Below are 18,510 nucleotides of genomic sequence, written 5' to 3' on the forward strand. Positions count from 1 at the left end.
GGGATATTTAGGTCCTTCCATGTTTTGGCTATTGTAAATACTGCTGCAATGAACATTTGGGTGCATGGATCTTTTGGAATTATGATTTTCTCTGGGTGTATGATCAGGAGTGAGATTGCTAAATCATCTGGCAGTTCTCACTTTACTTTCTGAAGGAACCTCCATGTTATTTTCCATAGCCATTGTGTTGATTTATATTCCCAACAGTGTAACCGTGCTCTGTTTCCTCCACACCCCTCCAGCATTTGCTGTTTTTAGACATTTTGATGATGGCCATTCTAACTGGTATGAGGTGATACCTCATTGTCGTTTTGATTTGCATTTCTCTAATAGTGATGTTTCCTGTGTTTCACGTGTTTGTTTCATGTGTTGGTTGATCATCTGTGTATCTTCTTTGGATAAATGTCTGTTTAGGAATTCTGCCCATATTTTGGTTGGATTATTTGTTTTTGATATTGAGATGCATGAACCGTTTGCATATTTTGGAGATTAATCTTTTGTCAGCTGCTTTATTTGCAAATGTTTTCTCCCATTCAGAGAGTTGCCTTTTTGTCTTACTTAAGGTTTCCTTTGCTGTGCAAAAGCTTTTATGTTGAATTAGATCCTATTTGTTTAGTTTTGTTTTTATTTTCATTACTAAAGAATGTGGGTCAAAAAAGATTTGGCTGCCCTTTATGTCAAAAATTGTTCTTATGTTTTCATCTAAGAGTTTTACAATGTCTTGCCTTGCATTTAGTTCTTTATTCAATTTTGAATTTATTTTTTTGTATATGGTATTAGGGAATGTTCTAATTTCTTTCTTTTACATGTAGCTGTCCAATTTACCCAGCACCATTTATTAAAGGGATTGTCTTTTCTCCACTGTATTGCTTACTCTTACCTCCTTTATTACAGGTTAAATGACCATAGGTGCATGAGTTTATCTCTAGGCTTTCTATGCTGTTCCATTTCTGTTTTGTGCTAGTATTATACTGTCTTCATTACTGCAGCTTTGTAGTATAGCCTGAAGTCAAGGAGCCTGATTCCTCCAGCTCCATTTTTCTTCCTCACTATTGCCTTGACTATTCAGTCTTTTTTGTTTCCATATATATTGTAATTTTTTTTTTGTTGTTCTAATTAAGGATTGCATTGAATCTGTATATTGCTTTGGATAGTATAGTCGTTTCTACAATGTTGACTCTTCCAGTTAAAGAGCATGGTATATCTCTCCATCTGTTTGTATTGTCTTTGATTTCTTTCATCAGTATCTTATAGTTTTCTGGGTAGAGGTCTTTTGCCTCCTTAGGAAGTTTTATTCTTAGGTATTTACTCTTTTTGTTGCAGTGGTAAATGGGATTGTTTCCTTAATTTGTCTTTCTGATCTTTCGTTGTTAGTGTATAAGAATGCAAGATATTTCTGTGTATTCATTTTGTATATTGCACCTTTACTAAATTCATTGATTAGCTCTAGTAGTTTTCTTGTGGCATCTTTAGGATTTTTGGTGTGTAGTATCAGGTCATCTGTAAAGAGCAACAGTTTTACTTCTTTTACAATTTGGATTCCTTTTATTCCCTTTTCTTCTCACATTACCATGACTAAGACTTCCAAAATGATGTTGAGTAGTAGTGGCAAGATTGGATACCCTTGTCTTGTTTCTAATCTTAGAGAAAATCCCTTCAGATTTTCACCACTGAGAGTGATGTTTGCTGTAGATTTGTTGTATATGGCCTTTATTATGTTGAGGTAGGTTCCCTCAATACCCATTTTCTGAAGAGTTTCTTTTTTCATAAATGGGTGTTGAATTTTGTCAAAAGCTATTTTTGCATCTACTGAGATGATCATATGGTTTTTATCCTTCAATTTGTTAATATGGTATATCACATTGATTGATTTCTGTATATTGAAGAATCCTTGAATCCTTAGGATAGATCTCACTTGATCATGATATATGGTCTTTTTTAACCTGCTGTTGGATTTGATTTGCTAGTATTTTGTTGAGGACTTTTGTATCCATGGTCATCAATGATACTGGCATGTAATTTTCTGTTTTTGTGATATCTTTGTCTGATTTTAGTATCAGGGTGATGGTGGCCTTGTAGAATAAAAGTTTGGGATTGTTCCTTCTTCTGAAAATTTTTTGGAGGAGTTTTAATGAAAAGGTGTCATCTCTTTGAAGAAGGAAATGGCAACCCACTCCAGTATTCTTGCCTAGAGAATCCTGTGGACAGAGGAGACTGGTGGGCTGCTGTCCATCGGGTCACATAGAGTCAGACATGACTGAAGAGACAGCACGCATGCATGCATTGGTGAACGACATGGCAACCCACTCCAGTATTCTTGCCTGGAGAATCCCAGGGACGGAGGAGCCTGGTGGGCTGCCATCTTTGGGGTCACACAGAGTCAGACACAACTGAAGCGACTTAGCAGCAGCAGCAGCTTCTCTAAGTGTTTGAAAGAATTTGCCAGTGGAACCATCTGGTCTTGGATTTTTGTTGGAAGAATTTTAATCACCATTTAAGTTTTACTGCTTGTGACTGATCTGTTCATATTTTTTATTTCTGCTTGGTTCATGCTTGGAAGTTTGTACTTTTCTAAGAAATTGTCCATTTCTTCCAAGTTCTCCATTTTAATGCCACATAGTTGTTTATAGTAGTTGCTTATGATTGTGTTTCTGAGGTGTCAATTGTAACTTCTCCTTTTTCATTTCTAACTTTATTGATTTGAGTATTCTCCTCCCCCCCCCTTTTTTTCTTGATGAGTCTGGCTAAATGTTTATCTATTTTGCTTATCTTTTTAAAGAACCAGCTTTTAGTTTCACTGATCTTTGCTATTGTTTTCTTCATTTATATTTCATTTACTTTTGCTGTGATCTTTATGATGTCTTTCCTTCTGCTAGTTGTGGAGTTTTCTTTTTTGTTGTTCTTTCTCTAGTTTCTTTAGGTGTAAGTTTAGGTTGTTTATTTGATATTTATCTAGTTTCTTGAAGTAGGATTGTATTGTCATAATCTTCTGTCTTAAAATTGTTTTTGCTCTATTCCATAGGTTTTGGGTCATCATGTTTTCATTGTCATTTGCTTCTAGATATTTTTAAATTTACTCTTAGATTTCTTCAGTGATCTTTTGGTTGTTTAGTAGCATATTCTTAAGCTCCGTGTGTTTTTGTTTTTTACAATTTTTCCATTGTCACTGAATTTTAATCTCACAGCATCATGGTCAGAAAAGATGCTTGATAAGATTTAAATTTTCTTAACTTTACTGAGGCTTGGTTTGTGACTCAAGATGTGATCTATCTTGGAGATATTCCATGTGTACTTGAGAAGAAGGTGTATGCTGCTAATTTTGGATGGAATTTCCTATAAATATCAACTAATTCTATCTGGCTTAATGTGTTTATTGTGACTCATGTTTCCTTATTAATTTTCTCTCGATTATCTGTTAATTGCTGTAAATGAAGTGTTAAAGTCCCCACTCTTACTGTTTTAATGAAAGCTTTCCTTTTTAAGGCTGCTAGCATTTGCATTATGTATTGAGGTGTTCCTATGTTGGGTACATAAATAGTTACAATTTTTATATTTTCTTCAGTTGATGCCTTGATCATTATATAGTGTCCTTCCTTGGTTATTACAATAGTCTTTAGAGTCTATTTTGTCTGAAATGAGTATTGCTACACCAGCTTTCTTCTGATTTCCATTTTCATGGAATATCATTTTCCATTCCCTTACTTTTCAGTGAGTATATGTTCCTAGGTCGGAAGTGGATATCTTGTAGACAACATATATATATTAATTTTGTTTTCATATCCATTCATCCAGTCTGTGTCTTTTGGTTGGAGTATTTAATCTACTTGCATTTAAGGTAATTATTGATATGTGCATGTGTGTGCGTTTGTTCAGTCACTTCAGCTGTGTCCAACTCTGCAACTCCATGGGCCTACCAGGCTTCCTTGTCCATGGAATATTCCAAGCTAGAATGCTAGAATGGGTTGCCATGCCCTCCTCCAGGGAGGGGATCTTCTGGACCCTGGGATTGAAACTGTATTTCTTGTATCTCCTACATTTCAGGCAGATAGTTTACCACTGAGCCATTTGGGAGGCCTCACTGATATATGTTACTATTATCATTTTATTAATTAATTTAGATTTTCTTTAGTAGATCTTTTTCTTCTTTTGTGTTTCCTTTTTGGTGAAGTGCTAATTTTTTTTAGCTTTTGCTTGTCTGTAAAGCTCTTGATTTCTTCATCAAATCTGAATGAGATCCTTGATGGACAGGGTAATCTTGGTTTTAGGTTTTTCTCTTTCATCACTTTAAATATATCCTGCCAATCCCTTCTATCCTGCAGTTTCTGCTGAAAATCAGCTGATAATCTTATGGGGATTGCCTTATATGTTACTTTTGCTTTTCCTTTGCTGCTATTAATAGTTTTTCTTTGTATTTAACTTTTGCTAGTTTGATTACTATGTCTCTCAGCATGTTTCTCTTTGGGGGTTATCCTGTATGGTACTCTCTGCACTTCCTGGGCTTGATTGACTATTTCCCTTCCCGTATTAAGGAAGTTTTCAACTATAGTATCTTCAAATATTTTCTCAAACCTTTCCTCTTTCTCTTCTTCTGAGATACCTATAATTTGAATGTTGGTGTGTTTAATGTTGTCCCAGAGGTCTCTGAGACTGTTCTCATTTCTTTTCATTCCTTCATTCTTTATTCTGCTCTATGGTTGTTATTTCCACCATTTTATTTTCCAGCTCACTTTTCTGTATTTCTGCCTCAGTTATTCTGCTATTGATTCTTTCTAGTGTATCTTTCATTTCAGTTATTGTGTTGTTCATCACTGTTTGTTTGCTCTTTAGTTTTCCTAGGTCCTTGGTAAACATTTGTGGTATCTATTTGATTCATACCTCATTTTATTTCCAAGATCTTATACCTTTACTGTCATTATTCTGAATTCTATTTCAGGTAGATTGTTTATTTCCTCTTCATTGACTTGGTCTTGTGTGTTTTTATCATGCTTCTTAGGCTGCAACATATTTCTCTGTCTTCTCATTTTGTCTAACTTCCTGTGTTTGTGGCCTCCTTCCCCCTGGCGGCAAGGTCATAATTCCTTTTGCTTCTGTTGTCTGCCCCCTGGTGGGTGAGGGGGTCATGAAGGCTTTCTGATGGGATGGACTGGTGCGTACACTCTGGTGGATGGAGCTGTCTTTACCCTTCAATGGCCAAAGCTGCATCTGGTGCTGTTTTGGGGGGTGTCTGTGGGCTTAATGTGACTCTACACAGTCTGTTCTACTGACGGGTGGGACTGTGTCCTCTTTCTGGTTGTTTGGCATGAGGTGTCCAGCACTGAAGTCTGCAGGTGGAGGGTGTAGCCAAGTCTCAGGGTCAAGATGGATACCTCTGGGAGAGCAAACACCAATTAATATTCCCTGGGCCTCTGACTTCTCTAGCAATACAGCATCCTGGACTCAGCATTTCTACATTGGAAGCCCAGGTCAAACCCTGGCCAGAGTACCAAGAACCTGCAAGCAACAACAACAACAAAAAAAAAAAAAAGAAAAGAAAACAGGTAAATGAAACCCAAGACAAATAACAATAACAAAAAACCTAGCAGCAACAACACACACAAAGAAACAAAGAAACAAAAAACAACAAAATAAAAGGAAAACAGACAAACCAAGACCAAGACAAATGATAAAAAACAACCCAAACATAAACAATGAAAAAAATAGAAAAGGGGAAAAAAAAAAAAAGAAATATAAAAGAAGAGAATGAACAATAGAACTAAAAAATGAAAAGAATAAAGACTAAATTAACAAAAACAAAAAAAGAAAGCAAACTAAAAAAGCAGAGAAAACATAAGGCACCGAAAAATAGTTTTAAAGAAACCCAAATAAAAATAAGAAAAAAAAAAAAAAGTACAGTAAAAATAGAAAAGCAAAAAGAAATACATTACAAAAGCAGTAAAACATAAAAACAATACCACCAAAAATGTAACAGAGTAAAGTAAACACAAAAAGAATAATAGTAGTGATGATACTTTCCCGGGCCTCCGCTGTTGCTGTTGGTGTTCCTGCTCCCGCAGTGAATGTGCAAGTGCAAGTCGCTCAGTTGTCTCTTACTCTTTGCGGCCCCATGGACTTTACATTCCATGGAATTCTCCAGGCCAGAATACTGGAGTGGGTAGCCTTTCACTTCCCCAGGGGATCTTCCCAACCCAGGGATCGGACCCAGGTCTCCCCCATTGCAGGTGGATTCTTCACCAGCTGAGCCACCAGGGAAGCCCAATTCCCATCTTCCCAGGAGGCCCTCCAATGCCTCTGGGTAGACCTCTGGACTCCTTGTGGGCCCAAATCCCCAAGCCCATAGCTACTAAACCTAGGCCAATTTCAGTTATGGGAGTATTCATTGTCTATTTAGGTATTCCACAGACAATGGGTTTACCAAGCTGATTGTGGTGATTTAAACTGCAGCTTGTGCAGCTGCACAGAGACATTTCCTTCCCTCTCCCTTAGTCGCGGTGCTCCTGAGGCTCAGTTTTGGTTTTGACCCCACCTCTGCATGTGCACCACCCTTAGCTATTTGTTTCCCATCCAAGTGAAGAGGGCAAAAATAGCCTGACTGAGGCGCACTTACTCCTTTGGGCTGGTGAGGGGTGTGGCAGCTGGGGTGAACCTGAAGTCCCTCCAGTGGTGGGGACTGGTGGGCAGTTGTAACTGGCTGGGGCATGCATGCTCTGATGAGTCCCTTCCAGTGCCCGTGGAGGCAAGGGCTGGTGTGTGGGGGCTGCGGCAGGCCCTCCTTTCGTGTGGCCCTTAACAATGGTGCCTCACTCCCTAGGCAGGCCACACTTTCTCTAGGGCTTTTCTTGGCCATGGAGACCCTCACTCCCATCCCCTATGTAAAGTGATCCTCTCCTTGGATCTGTTCTCTTAACCCCACAATTTAGCACTCAGCCCCTGCCAGCATTGGTGGCTTCTTGTCTCAGGCAGGATAGGTCAGGCCTGATTCCTGACGAGGCTTTGGCATGGGTGGCATTCAGGACCCCAGAGCCTATGTGGGTGGAGGAGCCCTTGGCTTCAGCCGTGGGTAAGCCTGCTCAGGTGGGTGGGTGCTCCTCCCGGTGCTGGCAGAGGCCAAAACTGCTGGTTGGGGAAGGGGGTTGCAGTGGTGGTCCTGGCCCTTGTGTATCACTCAACAATGGCACCTTGCTTCCATAGTGTCCTGGCCTTCAGAAACTTCCCCAGTTGTGGAACTCCTTACCCCCTTCCCTTCAGGATGTCTTTTCACAACCAATAGCTGTCTTCTCCCTGGGTCTGCTCTCCAAACCCTGATTTTCAGCACCCAGCCCAGCTCTGCACCAAGAGACATACAGTCTAGGGCACACAGGGCTGCCGCATGGGCCGTGTGCACAGTTCTTACTTTGCTCTGCCTTCCACAAACTGGTAGCTGTGTTCTCCATTGATCCCCTGAAGGTTTATTCCTGTCACAGCTGGTTTCCCCATCATGGGGTTTTTTTCTGAGTACAGGCACTTCTCCAACTTTGGGTTTTCTCTTTTATCATTGTCACAATACTAAATCTTTCAGTCTGGAGAATAACATTAAAAAAAAAAAATCACATGTGAAGACTAACTCTTGCAAGCAAATTATTGCCCTGATTCTTTTAATCCTGTTGGTGAGTAAACCCTGACTAGAGCCTGGAGTTTATAATGTTGGAATTTCCCCTCAGGCCATTGCCGTACTGTTGAGTTTTTTTGTAGTGACCTTATTCTTCCCTCTCCCAGCCCTGGATGAACCAGAGATGGATGTGTGACCTCAGCTCTTCCTATTCTCTTGTCTCTCCCTCAACTTTGGAATCTGAATTAAACAATGTCAGTGATCCTGAGGGCATACACCTGGCAGCTTAGCTGTTACTATGTGGAACTTATCTTTGGCCAACATTCCTGGAACCTACTTAGACTAATTTTCTATGAAGCCAAAGATAATGAATGCCAATTTTGTATTTTGCGATGGAAAAATGTATCAGAAGATAGGTTAAGTTGGGTTCATAAGTATTAATTTTCCTGTAAAGTAAAGGGGAATAAAGAAAGATCTCTTTGAACACGTGACCATGGAGAAGGATAAACTATTTCTGGCAAAAATACTCTAAGGATAAATTCTAAATTGAGAACTGTGGGTGGTTTTCTGGGAGCAAAGTATAACACATGGTGGGAACTTTTTGTATTTTTTTTTTCTTTTTTTGCAAAAGATGTAGCTAATTGTTGTGCCTTACATGAAGCTATGTCAAATACATTGAAATATGCTTTCATGTCCTCTTATATTTTCTTTCTTTCATATTCTCCACATTGTACTTTATCACTTTTATCTTTCATACTCCTGTCATCAGGAATTTCATCAGGAATGAATGTTCCAAATGCATACCATCTAGGAGGGAAAGAAAATGGTATCAGAGGTTGCCTTGTTGCTCTTTATATGCACACTATTCAACAAGTATCTATTTCAAGAAATTATCATCTAAGACATAAACAAAGCTTTAAAAAATTTGCTGACTATTCAGAAGAAGCATATAAATATCTAGAAAATTAAGAAAGAATTAGATCATGTTTATAGTCCAGAAGCTGAATTGAGCATCAGATAATGGGTTGATACAGCTCTTTAACCATCTCTGCACCGCTCTCATTTCTTTCCTCTGACACAAGATACACAAATGGGAATTTTTTTGGTGGAAGGACTGATGCTGAAGCTGAAATTCCAATACTTTGGCCACCTGATGCAAAGAACTGACTCCTTGGAAAAGACACTGATGCTGGGAACCATTGAAGGCAGGAGGAGAAGGGGACAAGAGAGGATGTGATGGTAGGATGGTATCACGACTCAATGGACATGAGTTTGAGTAAACTCCGGGAGTTGCTGATGGACAGGGTGGTCTGGCATGCTGCAGTCCATGGGGTCTCAAAGAGTGGGACACGACTGAGTGACAAGTGAACTGAACTGATGGGGCGAGGATACTCATTCTCTGGTTTTGATTTGAAATTTCTAATTTGACTGATTTGATACTCTTATTTTTTAAAATCATATTTTCTGAAATTTCCATTCCATATGATTTTGCAGTTTTCTGCCCACACCTTCTCCTCTGCATGGGGAATTGGCTCTCCCAATTAGTTTGCTCTGCTTAAGAAAGCATCACAGGAAAGCTCCCCAAAAGTTAACGCCCTCAGTTTTTTTCACAGTTAAGTTTTATTACTTGCATTTTTTTCATTTTCCAGCATCTACAATTCCCTCCTTTTGTCCTTCACACAGTCAGTTTACTGAAACTAGTATTGTATATGCATTATTAGGAAAAACTGAAACTAATAACTGATTGGTTATTATAAACAATTTCAAACAGTTAAACTTCCCCCAAACTGCATATATTTTTAAAAAACATTGTATGAGCTTTTATTTTCCTTAGAAGAAAAACCTATGTATTCACCTCATATCAAACCCCTTTTGAAAGGAGCACAGTTTCTACTTAGGTCATGTACCATCTTTGGATTCATTTGATATTGATATAAATAGAAGCTTGCAACCATTCTTCACCATTCTGGATAAACTTAGTCAGAAGAATAACAACAAATACTATTCATCTAAAATTAAAATAGATGAGGCCTATTGGACATGCTTATATGCCAGGCTCTCTTTTAAAAATCATAACCTGCAATATTCTATTTAATTCTCATAAAAACCCTGTGTGACATGTTGTCCCCATTATTATCTGCATTCTACACATGAGACTGCTGAAGCTAGAGAGCTTAAGCTTTCTGTATGCAAGATCACACAGTTCAGGAGAGACAGAAGTAGGAGCTAAGTTCAGTTCAGTCACTCAGTTGTGTCCGACTCTTTGCGACCCCATGGACTGCCACACGCCAGGCCTCCCTCTCCATCACCAGCTCCCAGAGCTTACTTAAACTCATATCCATTGAATCGGTGATGCCATCCAATCATCTTATCCTCCGTCGTCCCCTTCTCTTCCTGCCCTCAATCTTTCCCAGCATCAGGGTCTTTTCCAATGAATCAGCTCTTCACATCAGGTGGCCAAAGTATTAGAGCTTCAGCTTCAGTATCAGTCCTTCCAATGAACACCTAGGACTGATCTCTTTTAGGATGGACTGGTTGGATCTCCTTGCTGTCCAAGGGCCTCTCATGAGTCTTCTCCAACCCCACAGTTCAAAAGCATCAATTCTTTGGTGCTCAGCTTTCTTTGTAGTCTAACTCATTCATACATGACCACTGGAAAAACCATAGCTTTGACTAGATAGACCTTTGTTGGCAGGTAAACCAACCAGTTTAGTAGGAGATGAACACACAGTTCCAGAAAATATGCCCTTAGCCTCAATCCCACACTACCTGTATTGTGTTTAAAAATGGCTACCAGAGGATTTATTCTGAGCCATTGCTTATATATGTTTGACTTCTAAAACTCTTTTATTTTGGTTTCTTTGTGTCTATACTTTAACAAAATTTTTACATTGAAGTATAATTGATTTACAATATGTTACTTTCACGTGTATAGAAACTGATTCAGTTTTATATATATATATAAATAGTTATTTCTCATTGTAGGTTATTACAAGATATTGAGTATAGTTCCCTCTGCTATTCAGTAGGTCCTTGTTACTTACTTATTGTATATATAATAGTGTGTATATATTAATCCCAAATTACTAATTTATCTCTTTCCCTCTCACTATTCCCTTTGGTAACCATAATTTTGTTTTCTATGTCTGAGTCTGCTTCTTTTAAAAAAAAAAAATATTTATTTTTAATTGGAGGATAATTGCCTTCCACCATTGTGTTGGTTTTTGCCATGTATCAACATGAATCAGCCATAGGTATGCCTGTGTTCCACTCCCTCATGAACCTCCCTCCCACTTTCCACCCATCCCACCCCTCTAGGTCTTCACAGAGCACAAGAGTTATACAGAAGCTTCCCCCTAGCTCTCTGTTTTACATATGGCAATGTATATATGTTTCTGCTTTGTATATAAGTTCATTTGTATCAGTTTTTAGATTCCACATGTAAGTGGTCTCATATGATATTTATTTTTCTCTGTGACTTACTTCACTTACTATGATAATTTCTAGTTCCATTCATGTTGTTGCAAATGACATAATTTCATTATTCTTATGGCGGAGTAATATTCCATTGTATATATGCTCCACATCTTCTTTACCCATTCATCTGTTGATGGACATTTAGGTTGCTTCCATGGCTTGGCTATTGTGAATACCATTGGTATTAACATAGGAGCACATGTATCTTTTGAGTATGATGAAACTGATTCTTTTTTATGATTCTTTTTACTTAATTTTTACATGTAGCTTGCTTAGAGGTTATAAAAACATAGAAGGTGTTTCATATGCAATGGGACAAGGAATAAGAAAAGATTATGCTTGGATAAGGGATGCTTAAATGCATGTGTAAGAGAGTCTGTGTGAAACACTACAAGGTCAGTTATGGCATCTCTTTCTCGATCCTGGACTCCTCTTTACACCCGTTTATACAGTCCTCCTGGGCACTTCCACTTGGGCCTCTTATATTCTACCTTCTGTGATACCTGCCACCTGCCTCCACCATGAACACAAACCCAAATCTACCATTTCTTTTAGTTTTTCTTGTCTCAGTAAGTGGAACCACAAATTACTAGAAGAAGGTGAGAAGTACCTTAATTTCCTTCCTCCTTTCCCTCAAACATTTCCTCTGAAAGATGTTCTTTCTTCTTTGTACTTCGGTGTAAGTCTTACCTGAAACCCTGTCATCTGTTGATTAGTCACCTTGAGCTTCCTTGGTAGCGCAGATGGTAAAGACTCTCTTGCAATGCAGGATCCCTAGGTCAGGAAGATCCCCTGGAGAAGGGATAGGCTACCCACTCCAGTATTCTTGCCTGGAGAACTCCATGGACAGAGGAACTTGGCAGGCTATAGTCCATGGGGTCACAGAGTCGGACATAATTGAACTAGCACTTGCACTTTCTTTTCACTTTCAAACAATAACAACAAAGAATACTTAGTTATCGATCCTAGTGCCTTCCAGAAAGCTATCAGGTGACATTCCTAACATGCAAATCCCATCATGTTATTCTTTCCCTTCATTTCTTAGTAGATGCTCAGACCTACAGAGTTAAGTTCAAACTCCTGCAACCCTTTCAGGCTTACCTCCCTACACGTCTATAAAACATAGCTTTCACTCTAATTTCACCAAAGCACACTCAGTTTCTCATGAGGCCAAACATTCTGTGATTTTGTTATAATCCTATGGTTTCCAGCCCCTACTAAATTGGCTGGTGACTTCTGTTTTTCCCTCAGAACAAATCAATTATCACCTCCTTCTAGAAACACTTTCTTATCAAAACTTCATCTCCTTCAACTAAATTATATTCTTTCTTTGTGCTGCTACTTTACTGCTGCACTTCTATTTACTTTGTTTATAGGTTATGGAATTAAACTGTACTGTCTCTAATCATTGTTTTTTTATGGGGTATCTTCTCAGTGTGAGGCTGAAGAAGACAGAGTCTATGTGTCCATCACCTCTGGATCCTGGCACCTTGAACTGTGCCTGGCATGTTTTAAGTGCTCAATACATGTTTGTTGAATTGAACTGAAATTTTAACACATACCCTAAATATGTGATTCACAATAAACAGAAATATTGTTGGCTGCCCTGAGCAATAAGAACAAAAATGAAATGACAAAAATATTGACTATTCAGAAAATGACATTCAGATGTCTGCTTGTCAAGGAAACCAAATACCTGATTAAAGAGTTGGAACTTTCAGCCCTACCTCCCATCTCCAGGGAAGTGTGAGGGTGGAGACTGAGTTCAATTATTAATGGCCAGTGATTTAATCAACTCTGACTAAGTAATGAAGTTGCTATAAGAAACCCGAAAGGATGGGGTTCAGAGAGCTTCCAAATTGGTGAACATAAGAAATTTTGAGGAGGGTGACTCCCCTGAAGAGGGCTTGGAAGCTCCTGCCCCTTCCCCCATGCCTGTTTTTTTGGCACACCATGCTAGATGTGGGATTCTGGTTCCCTGGCCAAGGATCGAACCCATGTCCCCTGCATTAGAAACATGAAGCCTTAGCCATTGAACCAGCAGGGAAGTCCCATGAGTGGAATCCTTCTGTAATAAATGATTTTCCTGAGTGCCCTGAGCCACTTTAGAAACTCATCAGACCTACAGAGGGGTTGTGGGAAACCTGGTGTATGATTAGTGCATAAGAAGCGTAGGTAACCCCTGGACTCATGCCTGCTCCTGAAATTAGAAAGGAGGGGCAGTCTGTGGGACTGAACATTAACCTACACGGTCTGACAATGACTTCAGCTAGATAGTGCCAGGATTAACTTAAATTGTAGGACACAGTGTCTGGGGAGTCAGAGAATTGGTTGGAAAAATCCACACACTTGATGATGTTCAGAAGTTTTGAGTCACCAAATGACAAATACTGTGATTCTGGTTATATGAGGTACCTACACTAGTCAAATTCATAGAGATGTAAAGTAGAATGGTGTATGCCAGGGGATGGGGGTGTGTGGTAGTGGAGAGTTGTTTAATGGTTACAGAGTTTCAGTTAGGGAAGATGAAAACATTTCTGGAGATGGATGGTGGGGAAGGTTGCACAATATGAATGTACTTAATGCCACAGAACAGTACACTTTAAAAATGATTAAAATGGTACATTAAAAAAAAAAAAGAAGAAAATAGCATTCAGGACTTACTATGGCACTTTGCACATTAAATCTAACTGCCTCCATATTCTTTTTATGGATCTGTTCTAATTTACAATACAAGCGATGCTCAAAGACTTCTGATTATGGTACCTTAAGACATTATATTACCAAGATTCAAGTATTGCAATATACTTTATCTTCTATCACACATATCTATTATGTGTGTGTGCATATATATAAATGCAACCCAGATTATAACTTGGAAGTAAAAACAGAATCACAGTTATTATAAACCCATTTTCCTCTCTTCTCTAAACTGCTCTGCAAAAACCCTAGACTCCTCACAAATTCATCCAAATAATTCTAGGAGATCTTGTGTAGGTTCCCAAGTGTGTTGAACAAACTAGTACTCTTGACTACCCAAGGTACTAGTCAGTTTTCTTCTCTCCTGCTCAGCTTTCCCTGACCATGACTCTGCATCTGTTGATACCAGCTCTGTTTTATTGGTCTTTGTGTTGAGCAAGATGGTTTCTGTGCCAAAAGTAGTAATGTCCAACCCTCTCCCTCCAGAGAGAATGCTATCAAAGCCAGCCTGGATTACCCAATGGGCAGGGTAAGCACACACTTGGAGCACTAACAAAATACAAGAGTCAGAAAACTTGTAAATCACTCATTTGCTATTCAAAAATTTGTTGATTTAGCTTTTACAGTCAAATCATACTTTATTTAAATTTCCTTACATTTATTGAACAGTCTGTAATTATTACTTCATGTCTTTTTGGGAGAACAGCATAGTCTTTTGAGTCTCGTGTCTTCTAGAAATCTTAAGGCAGCCCTCCTTGACATTAGCACACTCTGGTGTTCAGGCAGCAGCAGCCACTACCCAGTGGGGATGGCAACAATGTCTGTGCTACTGGCTCCGCCTCACATCTGAGGCCCAGACATGTGCTGGATGTTTCCCAGATTTTTTTTTCCTTTGTATTCTATTTTTATTGCTACTCCCTTGAAGTAAGACTCATGTGTGAGTTCTTGGAGACTGAACAAAAAGCGATTCTGATAACAGTATTCAGAGCATCCTTCTCAGACTTCGGTTTTTTCCTTGACGATCCTTTTCTATTAGGATTTCTCTTGTTTGTGGAGAGGAGTCTTGGTGCTTTCTAACTAGACCCTGGATAGATGTCCCCTCCTTCCTTGTCACTCCAACTCCAGGTGGGTTTAATACAAGGTTCATGGGAGCTAGGGGCCTTCCCAGGTGGTGCTAGTGGTAAAGAACCTGGCTGCCAATTCAGGAAGTGTAAGAGATGTGGGTTCAATCCCTGGGTCAGGAAGAACCCCTGGAGAGGGGAAAAGCAACCCACTCCAGGATTCTTGCCTGGAGAATCCCATGGACAGAGGAGCTTGGCAGGCTACAGTCCATGTGGTCACAAAGAGTGGAACACGACTGAAGTGACTATGCATACACACAAGCATGGGAGCTAGGTTTTGTATGGAAATGCTGGGCCACTAGTAAGTTCATAAGTTTTTTCAGTGATAATTTTTTTGAAAGGAAAATAACGTTTTCTTTTATTAAACTCTAATTAACAGGACTGTTCCTTATCCAGGAAATCTGTTTAACAGAGGTGTTACTGTGCCATTTTAATCTCATAATTTTAAAATAAACATTTGAGGACTTTAAAAGGTATATAACAGAGAAGGCAATGGCACTCCACTCCAGTACTCTTGCCTGGAAAATCCCATGGACGGAGGAGCATGGAAGGCTGCAGTCCATGGGGTCGCTGAGGGTTGGACACGACTGAGCGACTTCACTTTCATGCATTGGAGAAGGAAATGGCAACCTACTCCAAACAAATCCTTCCAAAAGATAAATTTAACTTGTATTACAACTAATTAAAGGGCAGATGATACAAACAAACTTTACTAAATGCTTCATAAGGCAGACAGTCTCCATCCCCAGGCATCCAGACGACTGCAACGGGAGAAGGCAGGAGCTTTTATAGGATAAAGAAGAAGAAACAAGGAAGTGACTATAGAGTTCAGAGTTGGCCGGACATTCGGGGATTGGCTGGCTGGATGTGCTGTGTTTCTGGTCAAGAAGAACAACTACAGGGAACTGAAATCACTTAAGTTCCAGTTTTTTGATGAGGCACCCAAAATGGGAGTGGCTGCCTCTTGGGCCTAGAAAATTATTTTGACACATGTCACATATTGCAGGTGTCCGAACTCTCCCTAGAGTCAGGGGTTGAGTAGGACTTGCAGAGTCAATGGGTGCATACACAATCCTCACCTAATTATTCCACACTCAACATTCAGGTGGCCTCATCACAAGACTGGATGATAAGTAGGTAAGGATGAGAGGATTTCCCTGTCACCCTTACCTCAGAACATCCCCAGGTTTTACAGAGTTCATAGGGAGGTTTTCGAAAAATATAACGATTTTTTCTCACTTAAAAGCAAGAAAAGTGGCAATAACAGTGACAATGAGGGCCAGAGTCACTTTGACTCTTACACCAGGCTGTCTGCTGTTCTCTTTGTGCTTGGTATGATAGAGTCCGTTGGGATCATTGAACGAGATAACAGAATAAGCAACACAGACTTCACTTCCCTAACTTGCTAAACTACATAGTCTTATTGTTTGAGAAGTCATCCAGGAGTATAAAACTGAAATAAACATAGAAAATTGAAGTAATTTTGTAATAGATCCTATATTGATTTGGGTAAAAGCTAAGCTGCTGTGACAGAAAAAGAAAAATGTAGTGGATGAAAATAAAAGATAATTTATTCCTCAATCACCTAATAGCCAGAGGAGAGCTGTCCAGAAGGCTCAGCATCTGCCTATTTTGCTCTGTTCTTGTTTGATGTCTGCCACACCAGGTAGAACCAGAGCTAGATCTGATGGAGAAGATAGAGTGTTACCCAGAAGTCCTAACTTTGATTGCATGAAGAGACAGTTTGAGCTTTGAGTTGTGTTTGTTGTGGGGAGAGAGTTGTGTCAGTGGAAAGAAGAAAGAGTGTGGAATCTAGGGGAGAAGGGACATATAGAGGGGCAGAGGACCAGTCTCCCAGCAAACTTCTCCCCTTCTTATGGTTTGTCATAGGATCCCCCAGTCTTTACCTAGGTATATAGAATGCTTCACAGCTGCAAACTACAAGCCTTTCTCCCAGGCTTTTTTAGTCATGTGAGGCTGTAAGTTAGAGTTGATGAGGTAGGAAAGAATCTGAATTGGGCCATTTCCAGGTCATCTCACAGATATTCATGCTGCCTACTCCCTTTTCTGTTGTCTAGAAAGTGGTGACAACTGAGGTGGAATCAAGAGATGGCAGAGTAAGAGGATGCTCAGATCACCTCCTCTCAAAAACACAGCAAAATGTTGGCTATATATAGAACAACTCTCTCTGAAATCTACCTAGGGACTAGCAGGACAGCTTTTTTACAATGAAGCCTATAAAGAAAGAACCACACAGAGTCTGAAAAGAGGAAAAGAGAATCAATTTGGTCAATTTGGTCAAATCCCCCACCCTTACCAGGAGGAGGCTGTTACAAGATCAGGGCCTCTCTGTGGGAAGTGAGAGATTCAAGCCACAGTTTAGACACCCCAGCCCTGTAGTCCAAAATTGGGGAAACAAGCTCCCTTGGCTTGTTTGAAAACCAGTGTGGCTCACCAGAGGGCTGCAGGAGACAGATTCCATTTGTGAAGAGCACAGACACACATTTGCTCAGTCCCAGTCACAGCCCTGAGGAAGCATGCCCCAGCAAATACTGGGTTTCTACCCTAATCCTTTGCTCTAGTGCTGCTCCCCATGAGGTGGAGGCTGCTGTTGCCAAAAGAGGGTGCACACTTGGAGGGATCAGAGCACACTCTGTTCCACAAAGAACCACCGCCCTGTACCTGACTAGTGTGGAAGCAAGCACTGCCAGTATACCACACCCTCGAGAGGGAGCAACCTACCTCAGTAGCATGGCTCCAACCCCTCCAGCCTCACCCAGGCCTCTAACTAAGACGCACACAACAAGGAAAAAGTAAAACTAGCACTGAAACACAGACCCAAGTCCTGGGGTCCAGGACAAAGCCCTAACCAAGGCAGAGACTGCCTTCATACCCTTGAGAAACCCAGCTTCGCAAAGCATCTACTGCAGTCCCCTGGGCCTTGCCTTCACCCTCCCCTTACCCCAAACAGAGCAGTAGCTGCTGTTGAGCAGAGGAGAAGCCCTGGCTCACATTTAAGTCTGGCTCTTAACCCCTCCATCTCCAGCCCCACCTCCTACCAAGATAACCCAGCAGAAGACAGAGTGCCTCCTGACTTCAGATCCAGCTCTCTCACCTGAGCTACTAGGCACAAACAGACTGCCTAGGGATGCCTAGGACATGCCTTCAAGATGGGGACAGGCAACTGTTTCACCTAATTTCATAGAGACAGAGAAGGTTAAACAAAGTGAGAAGACAGAAGAATATGTTTAAAACAAAACAAGAAGAAAACCCCTTGAAAAAAATCTAATGATATAAAAAGAAACAATTTACCTGATAAACAGCACTAATAAATAGTAATAAGACAATAACTGAACTTAGGAAACAAATAGATGAACACAATGAGAATTTTAACAAAGAACTAGAAAATATAAAAAATAATCAGTCAGACATGAAGAATAAGAAAACTGAAGTTAAAAAATACAGTAGAAATAATCACAGCATGTGATACATAAGAATGTATAAATGAACTGGAATACATAATAAGAAATCATCCAATCAGAACAGTAAGAAAAAAACAAATTGTAAAAATTAGGATAGTATAAGGGAGCTCTGCAACAACATCAAGCATGCCAACATTTGCATTAT

Source organism: Oryx dammah, unplaced genomic scaffold (assembly GCF_014754425.2).
Source record: "Oryx dammah isolate SB20612 unplaced genomic scaffold, SCBI_Odam_1.1 HiC_scaffold_3, whole genome shotgun sequence".
NCBI classification, from domain to species: domain Eukaryota; kingdom Metazoa; phylum Chordata; class Mammalia; order Artiodactyla; family Bovidae; genus Oryx; species Oryx dammah.